Raw genomic sequence first — 6,245 nt, 5'->3', positions numbered from 1 at the left:
CCTCTGCTATAATTTTGATTTCCTTGTTATTTGTATACACACACACACACACACACACACACACACACACACATATGCTGAATACATTAAAAACATCACAGTTAATGGAGACTTCCAGTTACTGAGGTCCTGGTTGATAAGGGAGATGTTGGAAGAGATTAGCTCACCCAGAAGTTGGGGTCTATTGCTCATCACTTTTGATATTAAATGCTATTCTTTGAAGGAAACAGTTCTAAAGATTTTGTTTGTTTGTTTGTTTGTTTGACAGCAAGAGAGGGAACACACGAAGGGGGAGTGGGAGAAGGAGAAGCAGGACTCCTACAGAGCAGGGAGCCTGATGTGGGCTCGATCCCAGGACCCTGAGACCACAACCTGAGCCAAAGGCAGATGCTTAACAACTGAGCCACCCAAGCACCCAGGAAACAGTTGTAGGCTCGAGCAACACCGGGGTCTCCCAACTAGCTGAACCCCCAGACCCGTTTGATGCCTGTTGCAGCCCAAGCATCCATCAGCTTATTTTCAAAGTCAAGAGCCTCAAGGTTTTTCTCTGACATGTTAATGCTGTCACTAAGAGGGGCTCAATGCTGGGTCAATACTATTTCTGTGAGTCTGGGCCCCAAATAAGCATGACGATTATAATAGAAAACACAGCCCTCCCCTCGCCCTCTCTTTTTCTTTTTTTCCACTCCTTCCCCTTCTGCTTTTCCCACTGCTAGCCTTTCTTTATCTCCTCTTCCTTTTTGTGAATTTGGAACTTGGAACCTGGATAGACTTTCAATTGTTGTAAGTACTTCTGTCATGGTTCAGTGAGTATAGTTAATATTAGCTTCTAAGAAGAAAATTTTTTCTCTCAAATGTTCCTAAGGTTTGTTCCAAACATGTATTTTCTCCCCAGTATTTCTAGCCCTTTGATTCTCAACTGGGGACAATTTTGTCCTTCCTTCTACTGGCTCCTTCCCCCAGCCCCCCAGGGACATTTGGCAAAGTTTGGACATTTTTAGTTGCCACAACTGAGGGAGGGGTGCAACTGACATCTAGTGGCTGGAGGTCAGAGAGGCAGCTAATCATCCTCCTGTGCACAGGAGAGCCATGCTGCAAAGAATTATCAGTCCAAAATGTCAGAGTGGTGAGACTGAGAAACATTGCTATAATCTTGGGCTATTTGGTACAGAAGCCACAAGCCACATGAGGCTTTGGAGCAGTTGAAATGTGGCTAGGCTGAATTGAGACGCGCTGTAGTATAAAAAAGCATACCGTGTTTCAAAGATTCGGTACAAAACATGTGAAATAGTAATAATTTTGCTGTTGATTACACATTGAAATGATAATATTTTGAATATGTTAGGTTAAATAAAATTCATCATGAAAATTAATTCCACTTCTTTTTACTTTTTTGATGTGATTCCCATATAATTTTAAATTATAGGTGTGGCTAGCATATTTCTGTTAGTACTGTTCAAGACCTTTTTCCAATTTTCACAATTTGGAATATCAAGTAAGTTAATTAGTTAACTACCTAGGGAAAAAAGATTAAATTATTTTAAATTCCTATTTAACATCACATTCCAAAAACAAATCTTGGTTTTTTGGAAAATGTGAGAAAATTTCAAATGCTCTCAAATATTAGAAGGAAATGTACACGGAAGGGAAGGTCTTTTCTAAGCCCAATATCAAAGGCAGAAACTTTAAAAGAAAATACTCTTAAATTAAAATACATATCATATATATTCAGTAATTAAAATATATATCATAGAACATTCAGGAATTGGAGGCTTTCTATCTTTAAAGTGTTCTCCTGAGTACGTTTTTTATATCAACTTGCATCTTGTTCAATGTCTGAGCTCTGTGTTAAGCCCCAGGATGTCCTAGGATATTCCTTCTGTCTGTGGCTCCAAGGAATTGAGGATCCTGCTGTTCCATCCACTTTCTGAAACCGCAGACCATGAATTTCACCAATCACTTGTATGGACCTCCCAGCTCTGGTAAGTGTGTTTTGCATGTGTGTGGCGGGGGGGGGGGGCACTTTAATTCCAAACTGAGCCCCAAGAGACCACTTACCAGACCGATCCTTCTGATTCCAGAAGGATGTGGATGCAGAACAGGTCCAGATCCCTGTGTCTTGGGGCTGCTGCCGTGTTTTATGATTTATAAATACAGAGATTGGACATGAGGTGATCTTTATATTTCCTGTGAGTCCTTCGGTCCATCAAGCTAGAATTAGACCATCAGATGGAATCCTCAGGTTTATATGCTATTATATTGCTTGCTTTTGGGGGTTCTTAACACTAATCTGGATTATTTCATTTTTCATAGGATGTAGGATGTTTTATTCTCCAAATGGTGTAATTTTCTACAATTACAATCATATTTGAAGTGCTGTAGGACAACTTTTCAGTTAATTCCTTCAATACCCTTTACCTGGCTTATATTATGAACCAGACACTAAGGCTTTGAAAAAGATAGACAAGGTCCTTGCCCTCGACAAACTTATGTATTATTGGAGGCAACAGCGACTAAGCAACACATACATATGTATCATCCTGTCAGAAAAGTGATAAGAAAAATAAAGCAGATTGGGGTAAAGAGTGATGATGACAGCTATTGTTTTAGGTAAGTTGATTAGGCAAGGTCCCTGGCAGGGTGACTGAATTGTGAAAGAACTCCTTGGGCAGGTGTCTAAAATTTATTAGTTTATTTTTACCATGAAATTTTAGTGACTTTTTTTCAGAATATCATGTTTTTTGTTTTGTTTTGCTTTCTTTGCTTGGTTTAACGTCGTGATCCTGTCGTAAAAGTATTTTTGATTCTTGCCTTACCCCCACACCATACTGTAATGATTTTCTCAGTTTCAAACCCTTTGACTCTATCCTCTTAAATGGTTGCCTTCTATCTCTTAGCTACTTCTCTATTGTTGGAATACTTAGATTACTTCTAATTTCTTACTGTTGCAAATACTGCTAATGTACTTCAATTTTTAATAAATCTTTTTAAATGTTTGAAGTATTTCTTAGATGTTCAAAAGAGTTATCGACTGATTAAAAAAACTATTTAAAGGAACAGTTAAAAATAATTGAAATATTACACAATAAATCACTTTCAGGGAAAAGTATTTTTGTAACCACACAAACATCCAGTATTACCTATCCAGGTACCACGTGTCTCTCTACAGAGACACCTACTACGTCAGTCTCTGTACCCTGTGTCTGTCTCTCCTCTGTCTGTCCATCCATCATTTATCTGGCTATATTCCTCATCTGCCTTGAGCCATTATTTTAAAAAAGGAAACTTGCCTGTTTTATTTGAAGACTTAGGCCTCAACTCTTTTGACATCCCTTAAAGTATTTAAAAGGTTAGGTATGTCATTCAACATCTGTTTTTTCTGTGTCCTTTATTAAGGAACGGTTTCTCCTGAAGTGATTCCCTTCCCTGATATTTCTAATATCGCCTTGTCAAAGATACCTGAGATTTACAGATGATATCTTTCTCAGTAACAGTGCTCATGGTGGAGACAATTTGATGTGCCTGGAGCTGGCATGGTGAGGGAGGAATGGTGGACAAACAGCTTGCTAGGGATTTTGATTTTTATGTAGTATGTTTCCCCCTGCCACTGTTGTTTGGAAACTTTCCCAGCTTACAGAAAAATGACAAGAATAATACCATGAACATTCGGATACCCATCAGCTCAGTTCACCCATTTTTAGCATTTTGCCACATTTGCTTATCTGTGTGCACGCACTCATGAATCTGTATGTACACATGTATGCATGTGTGTGCACATGCCTGTAGAACACGTGTACATAAGCTATGTATAATGAATACATATACCAATAATTTTTTAAAAGATTGATTTGTTTTTGAGAGAAGGAATCTCAAGCAGACCCCACTGGGCACCATGCCCAATACAGGCTCAACCCCATGAGATCATGACCCTGAGATCACGACCCCGAAATCACAACCTGAGCCCAAATCTAGAGCCAGATGCTTAACCTACTGAGCCACCCAGGCGCCCCTATACAAATCATTTTAAATGAGCCATTTGTGAATAAACCGTGGAGGCCATGATTCTTCCCCAAGACCAGGGTTAGCTGAGGCGAGTTTTGCAGGAAATGTAAGTGGCCACCCAGAAACTCTATGGTCAAAGTAAATATTTTGGTGCAATATTTTTTTAAAAATTGGATATTATGGAAAAAAGCCCCTGATGACCAAAAATATAAAAAAATTTTTAGTAAAAACGGGCAGTTGTTTATCTTATGGGCTTATGTAATTGCACAAGGAGAGAAGTGTTTCTAGTCAGCCGGAGGTGCTGGGACGTGTGGCTGTTGGGTTTATGAGGAATGGCAGTGGCTTGTGAACAGATTGGGCAGTGTGGGCTTTGCATATACTTGTGTGTTTTGACTGTGGAACTTGCATGAGCTTTTTGTCTTCAGTGCACAGTGTGTCCACAGGGGCAGGCATTCCTCCCTGTACAAGCTGCATGTGGTTCTGTCCTGAGTATGGCAGCAAGCAACTCCTGGAGCCCAGAGATTCTTTCCTATCCCCTTGGCGCAGTAATCACATGCAGGAAGCTTGACGGTGATGCTTTTGTGACATGATTTTAGTCCATATATAAATTTTTGCAGTCATGGCATTGATGTCTTTTAGGTCTTGTCCCCCCCTCTCCCCAACACACCCCTAGTGAGGATCTGATCAAGGATCACGGGCTGTTTTCTCCTTGGAGCTAGAAAGCTGCCCCACCCCCACTTTTGTCTTCCTTGCCCTTGGCAGTTCTCAAGACTCCAGCCCCATTGTGATGCAAACCATCTCCTTCAATTTTGATTTGCCAGATTGTTTTTCTCAAGAATACTGCATTATGCGGGACTTTAAAGAACACATCCTTGTTGGAATCTTATTGTACTGCTAGATAGAGCCGCAATGAGTGAGTGTGGTCCCAAGTACCCCTAAGCCAGAACAAAGGAAACAGCGAGGTTTTTTGTGGGAAGCGCAGAGGATTCCAAATTATCAGAGGAGATGTGTAGCTTTGGGGTTTTAAAGGTTTTGTGCTAGAAAAATTGCTGGCTGGAATGACAAGAGGTTTCTCTGCGCGTGGGCCGACTTTGACTGATTGGAGGTGACTTTCAAAGCTCCCCAAGGCCTGGGGTGGGGGGAAAGAGGCCATGAGTGATGTCAGCCGTGGACATCTAGGTGGGAGGTGGCGCACAGTGGCACTGGCTAGTGTTAAGACTGCACTTGATAAAGAATGACTGTGGCCTTTACTGCTACTGCAGGCCACAACTCTTTTTTCTTACCTAACCTGGGCCAAGTGTCTTGAGCACAGGTGCGCGCGCACACACTAGGACTGACGGGAAATTTGTCAGTTGCCCTTCTCGGGGTGTCAGCCCACCTGTTCGTCTGTAGTCACAGCTCATCCACATGTAAATCAGCTTCGCCCTCACACAGACGCTTCAAAATGCATGACTTGTAATGCTGTTTTGAATTCCCGACTGGAGGTGTGGTTGAGCAGTTAAAAGAAAATCAGTTCGAGCACTGGGTGTGGTGCAAAAATAATGAATACTGTTATGCTGAAAATAAAAAATAAATTAAAAAAAAATCAGTTCCCTTCCTCTCCTATTCACAAGAGGTGACCAACGTTATAAATGTAGGGAGAAGGTTAAAAGCTGAGTAATTCCTTCCCAGGTACTAAGGCAACAACCTGGAAATCCTCTTTATTGCCCTTTTGGACAATAAGCTGAAATCTGGATATGGAAAAGGGCTCTCGGAGTTTAATTAAAAGTAAATAAAGAAGCTGTACCATGAAGATTTTACTCAAAGAACGAGGATCATCTCACATATTAACTCCGTGTCCTCCGGTCTACGATGGGAATACATTTCTCAGTCTCTGCCGAATGCAAGTTTTCCAATTCTTTGAATCTGTCCTGATGTTGTAGCCAACAATGCCTATGCCTCCGGCCCGTTCGGTAAATTCTGCAGAGAACCAGAGGGCACTTTGGCAGAGTCTCTCTCCATCTTGAAGGAACAATCTTGAAGTTTCTCTCAATCCTTCTCCAAAATGAAGTGAGTATTGAGATAATTGAGCCTGTGTGTGCAGCTGTAAGCAGGAATACAGAGAGGTCTCCCACGCCTTTGCCTACTTTGCTGCAACGACGGCTTTCTGGAAACCTCCAGTACCGTGAAGCTCAACCGCGCCCCACGCCCCCGACCTCACTCAGAATTCCCATTTGGCTTGTAGTCACTTCCGCGTGTGTCTT

This window comes from Mustela erminea, chromosome X, assembly GCF_009829155.1.
Source record: "Mustela erminea isolate mMusErm1 chromosome X, mMusErm1.Pri, whole genome shotgun sequence".
Taxonomy (NCBI): Eukaryota; Metazoa; Chordata; class Mammalia; order Carnivora; family Mustelidae; genus Mustela; species Mustela erminea.
This window is presented reverse-complemented; position numbering follows the sequence as displayed.